Source organism: Hyperolius riggenbachi, chromosome 4 (genome assembly GCF_040937935.1).
Source record: "Hyperolius riggenbachi isolate aHypRig1 chromosome 4, aHypRig1.pri, whole genome shotgun sequence".
Taxonomy (NCBI): domain Eukaryota; kingdom Metazoa; phylum Chordata; class Amphibia; order Anura; family Hyperoliidae; genus Hyperolius; species Hyperolius riggenbachi.
This window is the reverse complement of record NC_090649.1, coordinates 146,730,319-146,744,726: the sequence shown is the minus strand read 5'-3', so window position 1 is coordinate 146,744,726 and position 14,408 is coordinate 146,730,319. Positions and strand designations below refer to the sequence as shown.

Sequence of the window (14,408 nt, the reverse complement as noted above, 5' to 3'; positions counted from 1 at the left end):
AGGAAAAATCCATATACTTCTCAGTATAGGTTCCCTTTAACTTCCACTGTCACCTACATGCAATTTAAAGAGACTCTGAAGCAGTGGCATAGCTAAGGAGCAGTGGGCCCCGATGCAAGTTTTACAGTGGGGCCCCCCAAGCACTCTATACATAACAATTGATCCGGCACACCAAAACCTGCCAAGGGCAACTAAAGTTTCAGAGGTGCAAGAAAAGGATGGTGTCACAGGAGCCCCTTGTGGCTGACCGCACTTAGCCCTCTAAACGGTGCCAGCGCACAGATCGTGCGAACTCTGGTCGCAGTCAATGCGCAGGAACCGTTAAGAATTAGCCGCAGACAACTCAGAAGGGAGCCTGTGAGACACGGGTAATTACAACGTCACCTACTGGTTCAGAGTAAACTGCCACCACCGCGGTTACTATGGGACCGTGGGGCCCACTAACTGACTGACTAATCCGGCGAATAAAACGGTTAAACACACGATATTCTGTCTAGCCAACAACAAACAAACAGTAGCGTATCTTCAGAGACCCGGGATCAGTTCTGTGTGTGCTGATAAGCAGGGTAGCGAAACAGTGAATGACTTGGGGAAAGTCGTTTATTCACGCAATATAAATAATTAATATATACAGACAATTATGAAAATCAACAATTATGAAAACAGTAATAGCCAGTATGAAAAATAAAAGAAGGGAGAAAAATAAATACTTAGTTCCTGGAAAGATGTCCTGTTTGTGGGAAAAATCAGAGTTCTGGTTTCCAATCAAGTTCAAGCAAAACGGTTTCAAGTTCTTAGAGTTCTTTGTTCAGATGGGTCAGCAAAATGGCCACCAGCCCTATGTCCTCTGGCTGGCAGCAGATTGTCATGAAGATGGTAAAGGGAGGAAGAACTTCTCAGGCAGCTCATTCACTTTTAATGGAGATGAGCTCAGAGGCGGGCTTCCAGAGTCGGCCCCCTAGGCCGGACTATGGTAATCACACCTGGGCAGGGGCTTTAGCAAATCCATAATCCTGACAGGTTCCCTAGGCCGACCTGCGCGGCCGGCACACAGATAATAATTACATATTCTCGATCCCCAGAACCTACCGATTAATATGATATCAAACTTGGGCATGTTTGCATGCCCGGTTACAAAACGGTGGAATTCCCAGCGTTCTGGTTAGGCTAGGGGCCCAAATTTAATATCAAAACACTCACAAGCTCCGGACCAGCAGAATGATATAACTTTCACATTTCTCCGATGTATGGTACTTCTAAAACATGCATAAAGATCATAACTCTATGTTTCCCTATCCTGGCTGAATGGTTCTGCTAAGTCTGCCCCCTGCTGGGATTAGCTTCCTTGGCTCTGAAAAGACTCCTGGTTTGTTAATTAACATCTCCATGAGATCAGCTAAGTGTCACCTGGTTCCCAGAGCCAAAAGGGAAATTGTGCCTTCCACAGGGAATATGTCCCAGCTAATTAACAGCTTCCCCCCAGGCTGTCACTGTAGCTTAGGAACAGCTGGGGAATCTGTCTTAGCTGAGGGATACTGTCTGAAGCGCAATCGATGCAGGAATCGAGTGCGATCGTTCTTTACTTCACGGGCGGTGCCAGGACGCGCCTGCGTCCCCGCAACCGTCCGTGACAGCCCTCCCCCTTGTCCGCGGCTCAGCCACTCATCCGCAAGATGTGTGGCGGCGCCGCTAACCTGGCTGACGGGCCTCGAGTTGCCGGTACGGCGGGAAAACCTATTGGAGCCTGTGGCTCGGTTCCCCTGGACCGGTCGCGGTCTGCTACCCTCAGGGTTGACCCAACATGGACCGTTCTGGACAGGGCGTTTGCGCCACTGCAGTCGGACGTGGTGTCTGCCGGGACTGCTGACAACGGGCAGTGGGTTGGTTAGGTCAACAGCCAGCCCACGCAGGGTTCCCCTGCTAAGTGGCTGTGGACCTAAGGGAACCCCGCGGGAATCCCTGGACCTTCCCAGCTCCTGACAGACGGCACATGCCCTGCAGTAGTTTGCTACATCCCTGTTCATCCGGGGCCAATAAAACTGGTTCCGAATACCGGCAAGTGTCTTGCGGACCCCTGAGTGCCCTGTCAGAGGATTACCATGTGCGGATTTCAGCACATGTCCCCTGAACGCACTCGGGACCACCAGCCATTTGGTATTCGCGTGGGATCTACCTGTAGGGGGCTGTACAGACTCACTGTACAGTCTCCCACCTTCCCAGTACACCTTGAAAGCGGCCCCGTCTGCGAGGGGCTCAGCGGCTTGCTTCCTGAGCACCTCCAGGCTTGGGTCACTTTGTAGTGCGGCTGCGAATATGGCGCTGTCAGTTTCAGCCAACTGGCTCATGTCACACGAGGCCAGCGGCTGAAAGGTCTCATCCCTGCGGTCAGAGGAGGGGGAGGAGGCCGGAACCCCCTCCACCTGTTCTGAGCCCAGGTTCTGAGCAGTGCAGCTGCGCGGTACTGCTAGCACCGGTACACTGTCAGAATGGCACAGACGGACAGTACTCAAATCATCATTGCATGCAGTAATGATATTGACAGGTATAGACATTTTTTCATTACAGATAGGTTGTACAGTAAACTCAGGTACAGTTACAGCATCATCACAACAGACAGTCTGTACATCAAACTCAGGTGCCTTTGAAGCAGGCACTATTGAACCTGGTACCCTTGAACTGGGCACATTCAACCCACCTCCCCCTGGTGCTCCCCCAAGTGTATAAAGTACCTGGTGGTGGGTGGAGAGTCCGTCTCCTTCCGTGAGCGACAAGGCGGTCGTGGCAGGTTCATAGTAGGACACAAGCTTGCCCAAATCAGTCCCTAGCAACACAGGGACTGGGAGATCCTTCATAACCCCAACAACCCTTTCTTGGACCCCTCCCACTCCCCAATCCAGCTTCACTCTGGCGTGGGCTATGTGAAAAAGGGTGCCTTCTACTCCAGTAAGGGCAAGGGATCGGCTGGAGCTGATGCTCTCCTTTGGCACAAGGTGTGAGTGAACTAACGTGATGTCAGCTCCGGTGTCTCGGAATCCGGTGACAACTTTGCCGTTCACTCTAACAAGTTGCTGCTGGTCGGTTCGGTCGCGGATTTCCTTTCCGCGGGCAAACAGGACAAAATCGGATGATCCAGGCTGTGGTTCGCTGGCGGGTTGCCTCTGCTGTGGGTGAGGTGCAGGTGATGCAGATGATCCAGGTGCTGGTGGTGTCTGTCTCCGCTCCGGACAGTCGAATTTCATGTGTCCGGGCTGGCGGCAGTAGTGACAGGTGACCTCTCCAGGCGCTGCAGGCCTGGGTGCAGCAGCTGCGCTGGGTGGCCTCTGTGGCGGACGGCTCACAGGGGCAGGAGGGTCTGCCGAGGTATTGGGCTGACCTCCTCTCCAGCTGGATGGGACAGTTCTGCGTGTATCAGCCACCCGGGTAGTTGCAAAAGTCTCAGCAAGGTCTGCAGCGACAGTTGCTGAAGTCGGCTTGCGTTCTAACACAAAATTGTCGTACATCAGCAGGGCAAATGTTCAGAAATTGCTCGAGGACTATCAAGTCCTCCAGGACGCCATAAGACCCTTTGGTGAGGCCTAGTGTCCACTGGCGGAGTGTGGTGAGCAAGCTGCTGACCACATCTCGGTACGAATCAGAAGACTTTTTCTGCCAGGCCCTGAACTTTTTCCGATAGGCTTCTGGCGTCAGCTGGTACTTAGTAACGATAGCGTCTTTTATAGCAGCATAATCATTATCCTTCTCCGCAGGCAATTCTGCGAAGGCATCAAGCGCTTTGTAGCGCAGCAACGGTGTCAGATGTCTGGCCCACTGGTCTTGGGACAGACGATACTGACGGCATGCTTTTTCAAAAGATCGCAAAAACAAGTCAATGTCTGTGTCTTTCTCGATATTAGCAAATTTAAATTTTGCACTTACGGGTGCTGCAGCTCCTTCAGCAGGGAGGCTGGGCGGTGAACTCCGGCTGGCCTGTTGCACTTTTGCCATGTTTAGCTCATGCTGTCGTTGGCGCTCCCGTTCTCGCTCAGCGGCATCCCTCTCCGCGTGGCGTTCAGCAGCAGCAGCAGCAGCTTTGCGTTCTGCAGATTGGCGCTCCTCACGCATGTACTGCAGGTACTTGTCCAGGTCAGTGTCCATCAGCTTTTGTAATGCCTGCTGCATTACCGGGTCAGCACCCATGGACAGTCCAGTACTGGCCGGTTCCAGGCGAGTACTTTCAGAAACTCTGGGGTTGGGGTCCACACTGACATTCTCTGGCGTAACTGTTGCAACAGGGCCCGCAGGATGCTCAACCTCTGTACGCCTAAGATCTTCAGCCTCTGGTTCCCCTTGATTGTCAGATGGGCTGGTATCCACCTCAGCGGACACTCCCAGCTCCCGCAGTTGCTGGGCATCCCATCTGGACAAGTCTGCCATCAGGTCCCGTTTTGTCTTGCGGAGGATGGCAATGCCCCTCTCTTCGCAAAGATTTTCCAGGTCTGCAAGGCACATGTTCTGGTAGTTCCCGGACATTTCCATGCCAAATAAAATAAAACTTTGGGGAAGGGGTACTGGCTACACAGTCTCTCTGTATATATAAAAAATATATTGCCTTCCAGCTACACCAACGAATTAGTTCGTTTCTCGATAGCGCTAGCGCTATCGCAGATACTTTCAGCACAACACAGATCCAACCGCTGCCTAACACTGTCACAGGAGCCCCTTGTGGCTGACCGCACTTAGCCCTCTAAACGGTGCCAGCGCACAGATCGTGCGAACTCTGGTCGCAGTCAATGCGCAGGAACCGTTAAGAATTAGCCGCAGACAACTCAGAAGGGAGCCTGTGAGACACGGGTAATTACAACGTCACCTACTGGTTCAGAGTAAACTGCCACCACCGCGGTTACTATGGGACCGTGGGGCCCACTAACTGACTGACTAATCCGGCGAATAAAACGGTTAAACACACGATATTCTGTCTAGCCAACAACAAACAAACAGTAGCGTATCTTCAGAGACCCGGGATCAGTTCTGTGTGTGCTGATAAGCAGGGTAGCGAAACAGTGAATGACTTGGGGAAAGTCGTTTATTCACGCAATATAAATAATTAATATATACAGACAATTATGAAAATCAACAATTATGAAAACAGTAATAGCCAGTATGAAAAATAAAAGGGGGGAGAAAAATACTTAGTTCCTGGAAAGATGTCCTGTTTGTGGGAAAAATCAGAGTTCTGGTTTCCAATCAAGTTCAAGCAAAACGGTTTCAAGTTCTTAGAGTTCTTTGTTCAGATGGGTCAGCAAAATGGCCACCAGCCCTATGTCCTCTGGCTGGCAGCAGATTGTCATGAAGATGGTAAAGGGAGGAAGAACTTCTCAGGCAGCTCATTCACTTTTAATGGAGATGAGCTCAGAGGCGGGCTTCCAGAGTCGGCCCCCTAGGCCGGACTATGGTAATCACACCTGGGCAGGGGCTTTAGCAAATCCATAATCCTGACAGGTTCCCTAGGCCGACCTGCGCGGCCGGCACACAGATAATAATTACATATTCTCGATCCCCAGAACCTACCGATTAATATGATATCAAACTTGGGCATGTTTGCATGCCCGGTTACAAAACGGTGGAATTCCCAGCGTTCTGGTTAGGCTAGGGGCCCAAATTTAATATCAAAACACTCACAAGCTCCGGACCAGCAGAATGATATAACTTTCACATTTCTCCGATGTATGGTACTTCTAAAACATGCATAAAGATCATAACTCTATGTTTCCCTATCCTGGCTGAATGGTTCCGCTAAGTCTGCCCCCTGCTGGGATTAGCTTCCTTGGCTCTGAAAAGACTCCTGGTTTGTTAATTAACATCTCCATGAGATCAGCTAAGTGTCACCTGGTTCCCAGAGCCAAAAGGGAAATTGTGCCTTCCACAGGGAATATGTCCCAGCTAATTAACAGCTTCCCCCCAGGCTGTCACTGTAGCTTAGGAACAGCTGGGGAATCTGTTTTAGCTGAGGGATACTGTCTGAAGCGCAATCGATGCAGGAATCGAGTGCGATCGTTCTTTACTTCACGGGCGGTGCCAGGACGCGCCTGCGTCCCCGCAACCGTCCGTGACAGATGGGAAACAGTTTGTTAAGGATTACCACTACTCAAAGTATCTATAGAAGTTATTATTAGTACAGGACCAATAGAGAGCTAATGCTGTGGTTGAGGGAGGGCCCTTCGGGGCCCCTCTGGCTTAAGGGCCCCGATGCGGTCGCTACCTCTGCAACCCCTATTGCTACGCCCCTGCTCTGAAGTCTCCCGAAAATGAGGTTTTTACTTTAAAAACCTCATTAACATTATTGTCCCTCTTAAAACGCAGCAGAACCGCAGCTGAAAATCCTCTCAATCACCCCAAACTTACGGGGGGTACATCGCGGGCTCCTTCCGCATAGAGGCAGTGCAGCTCTGCCTCTATGCGCGTCAATCAGCCCGGATCACCGCCTCTCCCCAGCCCTTCAGTCTTCCTGCACTGAGAGGGGCGGGGTGAGAGGCGGAGTTATGCACTGATTGACGCACATAGGGGCAGCAGCAACATCCACAACCTAGAAAGTTGTGGATTTTGCCTGCCGAGTAAGGGATGAGTTTGGGGCGATTGAGGGGGTTTTCAGCCGCGGTTCTGCTGCATTTTATGAGGGACAATAATAGAGGTTTTTAAAGTAAAAACCTCATTTTTGGGAGACTTCAGAGTCCCTTTAACTCATGTTCTCCTGCAGGCTGTTAGGTATAATACAATTATACATCTGAAAATAAAAGGTTGTGAAAAGGCCTCGGTTTTAGGATTCCACTGTGACCCCACCAAAACTTGTCATTTCCACATTTGCTTCTGTTCTGTATTTGGTATAAGGTTACAACTTACAAGTGACAGAATACAGGAGATTTCTATTTATTCTAGTTGCCACGCTGTCAAAGCCACACAATGCTTCAGGTATCAGAAAAGATGCTGGAAAACCATTTGAACAACTTTAACTTAAATAACATGCAATTTTATAACTGTGCTTTAGGAAAGCGGCACTTAAATTTGTATACTCTGTAGTACACACCCATCATGCACCACACCAGTAAATAGTATACCGTACAGTCTATTTATAGCTCAGGTGCATTTTGAATAAACACATACTCTTTTCAGAGTAAGTTACACAAACGCATGTCTAGGATCACTTCTGCATATTCTCACCTTAGCACTTTTACACATCACCCGAGTCTGATAAGTCCTTAGGGCCTATAATCTTTTCAGTGAATAGAGCTGTGAAAAGCAGCAACCAATGGACAAGGACACAAGAGCTGTAGAGAGCTTAGTACACAACAAGTTTAGCTGTTGGTCTTATTTTTGTTACTTCATAGTAATTATAGATTATTTTATTGCCAATTATGCGCTGTTAACCTTTTCAAGAAGAAGAACAAAATGGGAAACTGCACAATGTAGAACACCACAATGACATACTGTATAATAGAATGTAATACATTTCTCAGGATACCCAATTTACATTATCTTTGTTTTGGCATCAGAAACACTTTCTATACGGTACATATGAATTGCTTTATATTTACATAATGGTATGCCACCTGCGATAAATTTAAGAATGTAAATCAGGGTGAGGAAATAATTTATAATGGGCAAACACTGACTAAAAAAAAAAAAAAAAAAAAGGACGACAAATGAACGTTGTGTATAGAAAAAAAAAAAAAGTTGAAAATGAACACACAAAAAGCAATCTTATTCATTAAGTTATATTCTGTAAAATTGCTCTTTAAGACCAGCTTTTACAAATGTATTCATTTTTGAGAACTTTGACTTGTAAAGTGCCCAATAAGTGTCCTTTACAGAAATGGCATGTGATTAGTTACTTTTTAAACTCTCTCTACAGTAGAAACCTGCACTTTATGCTGGTTTCCAATATTTGAGCCTGCAGTAAGGATCCCTAATTAAAGTTGATAAAACAACTTAAAAAAAATTGCATCTCAAGTGTTGAAGAGCTCAGTCAAAGTGTTTTTCTGGAAGAGTTTGAGACAAGCCAGAAGACAAATGTTTACAGTCAGCCAGTACATTTTCCTATCAAAACAGCTCCACTACTCAAGAGTGCGTTTTAGATTTTCCTTTCATATTGAAATGATAATTCGGCAGTGTGCTTTGTGAACTCCGGGTGCTGTTTTACCACTCGCTGGGCCTGACAAAGTAAATAGGTTTATGGGCTATAAATAGATGAAGGAATGTCTATTTTTCCCACACTGCATGACACTCTAGCTAGCATTTAACATTCACATCACAGTCCCCGCATTATCATAGCACCATGGAGGACTGCTCCGTCTCTCCCTGCAGTTGTTTACAGCGGTCATAGAGGTCAATCTGTACAATACACAGGACTTTCCCTACAGCTGTGAGTGGGACAGTTATGTTTCCCCAATCATACTGGAACCATCAGTCACATTTCATCATCCGTTGGTGTACTTGATGGAAGGTTCCTCATCAAAACAGGAAATGGAGCAAGGACAGAAAAAGGAGAATTAACTACACTACAAAGAATAGCAGTGATTTTTCATGCCCAAGTGGTGTGTTTGTACAGTATATATACATTGTATCATTAATATTTACATAGCACCAACATGCATTTTCTGCAGCGCACTGTACAGAGTATATATTCTTGTCCAGAAAAGGACTAAGATGAAGTGGGGCCTTGGCAAGATAAATGTTTTTGACCACAGCTGACAGTCAAAAGGCTGTTTTTAGTTAGATTTGGTGGAGGCAAGCATCTACCAGGCTCCTAGAATCTCTCTAGGCAGCTGCTTAGGTTTGCCTTTTGGATGATCAGGCTCTGGTCTTGTCACTAACGGCTCCTCAGAGAAAATCACAATCTAATCCCTACCAGATTTATATGCCCATCATAATCTAGTGGCAATATTAAAGTGGCAACTGGAATAGTTTAAAAGGAACAAAATATAGCAGCCTCCATATTCTTCTCACTTCAGTTGTCCTTTAAAGTTTTCTATAAAATGGTCCTAAAGGCCAAAGTGAACCACACCAAGAACCACTACTTTAATGCACTCGACTAGGACTCCACCATGACTATACATTTCCACTCTCCAGATTCAGAATATGTGCATACCACCACCCTCCTCTCAGGGCTTGTTCACACCTAGGAAGTTTGGTGGGGGTTTTTTTTGGAGCACCGGCGATTTTTAAAAATGCCCTGAAATCGCTAGAGCAATGAATCCTTATGGAACAGTTCATATCAGCGCGTTTTATCCACTTTCCTTTCAGCAAAGCACTGCATGTACCATTTTCAGGGCAATTTTGCTACAATGGAAGGTATAGGAAAAATGCTCACAAATCGCTTAATCCGGCGATTACGTTCGCGCTTTTAAGAATAAATACATTGTATTTATTCTTTTCCGGGTTAAAGGGTTCACTTGCTGACTTGCGTCAAGAAGTGAAAAAACTAATCGTTCTGCAAAAGTGCTTTGAAAAAGCGCCTTAACACAAAATCGTAGCGCGCAGTGGAGCACCGGGAGCGTGAAAAAAGAAAAAGTGCAAAAAAATCAAAACTCGCTGGAGTCAGCGATTTTAATTTTTGATGTGAACAAAGCCTTACATGACAGTTCTTTATCCTAGTGACTGATTGCTGTAGTGTGAATGAGAGGGTGGACCTGATGCAGTCAACCAGGAAGCAAAAGCCTGGATTTGTGAGAGCTATAGGTAAGCTAATGGTCTATCCACAAGCCTATGGCATCTGTTGCACTGCAATCAGCTTGCATTCCCATTTTGGGAGTTCATGTGCACTTTTAAAACTCAGAGCTGTGGACTACAATTTGCGGTTGTAGAGTATGGATATCCATAGCTCTAAGAATACATAAACAACTGTAGCTACTGTGAAATACACATTTAGTAACTTGTCACTGGCCTCCTTAACATTCTTTTATTTACTCAGAAAATATGCAGCGCCTCAGTAAAGGATAGAAATAATATTTCAGCTCATGACAGTGTTTATTTCCAGTATTTATACAGCAGTGACCTGTCATACAGATCTTTACAGAGCACATGGAGCCGTTTTTGCTTTGTGGTAAAGAAAACAGAACATTTGGAGGTCACACGTCAACGACATACAAACTGCACGCTAATGGCGTCCCTGGAGAGAGTCCAAGCCAGGACCCAAAGTGGATTAGGTTTACAAAATGAAATATGGCTACAGAATACAAATTCTAAAATTTTCTGCATGGAATCTTCCAGAGGCGTTATTCTTGTCTCCATGGAAATTGCTAGGATCCTGGAAGATCGGGGTACCCCTAAGCACCACGAAAGGTCAAATGTGAGGCATGCTTAGCATGATTCACCAAAAAGTGGGCATCCTGAAGGGTAGCTGCGGCTGGATAGTGTACTGGTCTGACACAGAAAACCAGGGATCGAATCTCGGCTCTTCCTGTTCAGTATGCCAGCACCTATTCAGTGAGGAGACTTTGGGCAAGACTCCCTAGGGCGCATCCTATAGCAGTGCTATTGGTTGCCGCTCTGGCGCTTTGAGTTCACCAGGGGGTAAGTGCAATATAAATATTCTTTGTCTTCTCTTGTCTAGGGATGGTCAATGACATGCAAATATATCCCAGTTGATGCCATTTTTTTTCTAATTGTATATGAATGTGCAGTTTGTAAACTGACCAAATCAAATGCTCTGTTTTCATGATGCAATCAATTTCATAGAATAAACATTTGTATGTGTTCTGAATTAATTGCATCCTATTGACTAACCCTACTAAGAAACACACACACCACAACTGCCGCAAAGCACCCGCAGCCCAACACTACAACCACTGCAGACCCCCGCCACCCAAAGTCTGTGCGCACAGCAGAACTGTCGCACAAAGCCAATGGGAGTGTGAAGTATCCTGGGGGCAGGGTTTACACTTACAGATATCATGTGCAGTTTCCCCACATCCAAATTTGCATTAGGGTAGATGTGACACTGTGTTAACCTTCCTGGCAGTAACCCCGAACGTAATTCGGGGTAAGCCGCGCAGGAGGTTTTCTCAGGCCCTGCTCGGCCGATTTTCTTAATTTTTTTTTTGCTGGACGCAGCTAGCACTCTGCTAGCTGCGCCAGCACACTGATCGACGCCGCCCCGCGCCCGATCGCCGCTATCCGTCGCGGCGCGCGCCCCCCCCCCAGACCCCGTGCGCTGCCTGGCCAATCAGTGCCAGGCAGCGCCGAGGGGTGGATCGGGACTTCCAATGACGTCACGACGTCGCTGACGTCATCCCGCCCCGTCGCCATGGCAACGGGGGAAGCCCTCCAGGAAATCCCGTTCTTTGAATGGGATTTCCTGATCGGAGCCCTGGGCTCGCTACATGATTTAAAAAAAAAAAAAAAAACTGCCGCGCTGCCTCCTGGCGGAATTTTTCATACCGCCAGGAGGGTTAATCAGTGGTTCATTCACTTTTAATGAGATTTTTACATGTAAGGGAATAAAAAAAAATATGGCTCTGCTGCATTTTCCACACAACCTATGTGTGTTATTTTCCTTTAAAATCATCTAATTTTCTCTAGCTGCACACACTGTAACAGAGACTAGGTGCATAGTACAGAGCTCATCCCTCGTTATACCTCGTGATTTTTTTGATATATATATATAAAAATATAGAAAGGGGTGGTGGGGTGAGGGGCGGCTCAAGCACACTACCTGCAATGTCACTTCAAATGCCTCAAAAATCATATACTTACCTAAGGAGAGGGAATCCTCTGGGTCATAATGAGGCTTCTCTCGCTGTCCTCTGGTCTCCCGTTGCCAAGGCCGGACCCTCCATTGATTACAGGCAAGGGCTTGTCAGTAATCTGATCAGGCCTGACGACTGTACTGTGCCTGAATGGGTACGGCCACGCTTGTGCAGTAAGCCAGAGCGCCACTCATGCATGTGCAGATCTGTTCTATTGCGTAGGCTCAGCCATGCTTGTGCCAGTAGAGAAGCATGGCCCCGATCAGCTGGAGGGTCCTGGCGAGTGGCAGGGGACTGGAGGATGCAGAGGGAAGCCTTATTACGATCCAGAGGCTTCTCTCTTCTTGGTAAATAAGCATTTATGAACCTGCTCAGGTTCTCTTTAACCTCCCTGGCAGTCAATTGTTCTGCGGCTGCGTGGTCGCGGGAGGTTTTTTAAGCCTTTTTTTATCATGTAGCTAGCCTAGCGCTAGTTACATGATTCCCCCCTCCGTGCGGCTTTACTCCCACCCCTCCGATCGCCGCCAGCGATCAAGCCCATCCGGAAGTCTAAACGGGATTTCCTTCAGGGCTTCCCCCATCACCATGGCGACGAACGGAGTGCTGTCATCGACGTCGTGACGTCACAGGGAGTCCCGATCCACCCCATAGCGCAGCCTGCCGGCGATTGGCCAGGCTGCGCAAGGGGTATGCAGGGGGGGTTCCTGTATCGCGGCGGGTAGTGGCGCTGCCATTTCCTTCTGCTGTACAAAACTTAAGTATACTTCAGGCTAGCTGCCTCCAGGGGTGTCAGCTTGCATTCAAATTTTAGAATTTAGATTAGTGTTAGCACATAATTTGCATCGGATTTGTATTCAAGGTGTGTATTTAGCCTCAAGGGGCTGGGCATATCTCTGGAGCTTTCACTTCACTTGCAGCCTGTGAGCGCTGCCCATTGCTTGCTGGGTAGTGATGCATCGGCGGAGATCGACCCGAACACGCAGCAAGAAAAAAAAAAATTATGAAAAATCGGCCCAGCAGGGCCTGAGAAACCCTCCGCGGCGGCTTTACCGCCAAGGAGGTTAAAGGATACCCGAAGTGACTTGTGACATGATGAGATAGACATGGGTATGTACAGTGCCTAGCGCACAAATAACTATGCTGTGTTCCTTTTTTTTTTTCCCCTTTCTCTGCCTGAAAGAGTTAAATATCAGGTATCAGGTATGCACTTGGCTGACTCTCAGGCAGTGACTACAGTGTGACCCTCACTGATAAGAAATTCCAACTATAAAACACTTTCCTAGCAGAAAATGGCTTCTGAGAGGCGAGCAAGAAAGAGATAAAAAGCAGAATTTCTTATCAGTGAGGGTCACAGTGTAGTCAGGACTGAGTCAGCCACTTACATACCAGATACTTAACTCTTTCAGGCAGAGAAAGAAAAAAAAAAAAAGGAACACAGCATAGTTATTTGTGTGCTAGGCACTGTACATACACGTCTATCTCAAGTCACAAGTCACTTCAGGTATCCTTTAACCAAAAGTTAATGAAGTGATTCCCCTACCATTATTGAATTTTTACATGTTTTTCAAAGATATACAGCAATACGGTGAAGGCAAACCGACAAAAGGGTATTAACAGGATTGCAAATGTAAACGATTGACAGAACATTCAAATCTGCAAGGAAAAAACAGCTTAACAATACATAACTGTAGACAAACGGTTCCCTGCCATTTTTAAGGAGTTCCTAGGACAGTGCAGCTCCTGATAGGGGGCCACAGGTGTCTGTGGCTCTGTGCCTCCAGGCAGAGTGCAGTTGCATCCTACCAAGGGATCATGGTGGTGTACTAAGCCAAAGAAAGGTTCAACATGTAAACTCCTTCAGCTGAGTGAATCAGGCCCATTGAGAGTACTACATATTTCAAACAGAGTATCTCGGAATATAGTATTTCCAAATGAAAGCCTCTTCTATTCCTCTGTCAGGTTCTTTCAAACTTTCTGTAATTACCTCACATATGTAAACCAGGTAACTCACAGCAATTGTAGATTTCCTGTCATGTGACCTCTCATGTCATCAGGGTTTTCAAGGCAATCACTGTACTCTTACAGAGCACGTCTGTTGCAGCAAGAACCTCTCAGACTGAAGGGAAAGCTTTACCAACTGTTCGTGGCTTACAGCACAGCAGAATGTGGCACTGAGCTGAGCTTTACACAGCCCTAGGGAAGACTGCAGCTTTGATTTTCAATGTTCTCTCATGTGAACAAGCCTTTGTGGGGAATGCTGACATTAAAACCAACTTAAGAGAAAGGTGTAGAAATAGTAATTGCCTTTGCTGGCATATCACGAAGGAGATAACGTTAGCTGCAAAACACAGTGAATTACTCACCTGGAACAAGTAGAATGATCAAGTGCCCTGCCTGACCCAGGTCTGTGGAGAGCTTCTCTCATGACAAGTGTGATTTAAATTATTATTAGAAGTACCAACATACTTGCTGTCGAAGGCTCACAATACAGGACATGGAGGGCAGATCAGACCTGCACAAATCACTCACTGATCCTGTTAGGATTAGAGATGGTCCGAACCTCCGATTTTAGGTTCGCGAACCTTCGCGGAAGGTTCGGTTCGCGGAAAAGTTCGCGAACAGCAATAGACTTCAATGGGGATGCGAACTTTGAAAAATAGAAGAAATTATGCTGGCCACAAAAGTGAT

General features: G+C 47.0%; 1 protein-coding gene across 4 annotated transcripts in view; it reads right to left on the bottom strand.

Moving 5' to 3' along the window:
- PLOD2 (procollagen-lysine,2-oxoglutarate 5-dioxygenase 2) overlaps window positions 1-14,408 on the bottom strand; it is a 178,863-nt gene that overhangs the window by 137,487 nt on the left and 26,968 nt on the right. The window contains exon 1 of one of the 4 annotated variants that reach the window (XM_068280763.1): window positions 14,084-14,104. The exons of 2 other annotated variants lie outside the window; for them this stretch is intronic. The gene's annotated coding sequence lies outside the window, so the exon portion shown is untranslated. Of the gene's footprint in view, window positions 1-13,731; window positions 13,805-14,083; window positions 14,105-14,408 lie in introns of those variants that run through there. One more of the 4 variants, XM_068280762.1, reaches the window with a different exon arrangement.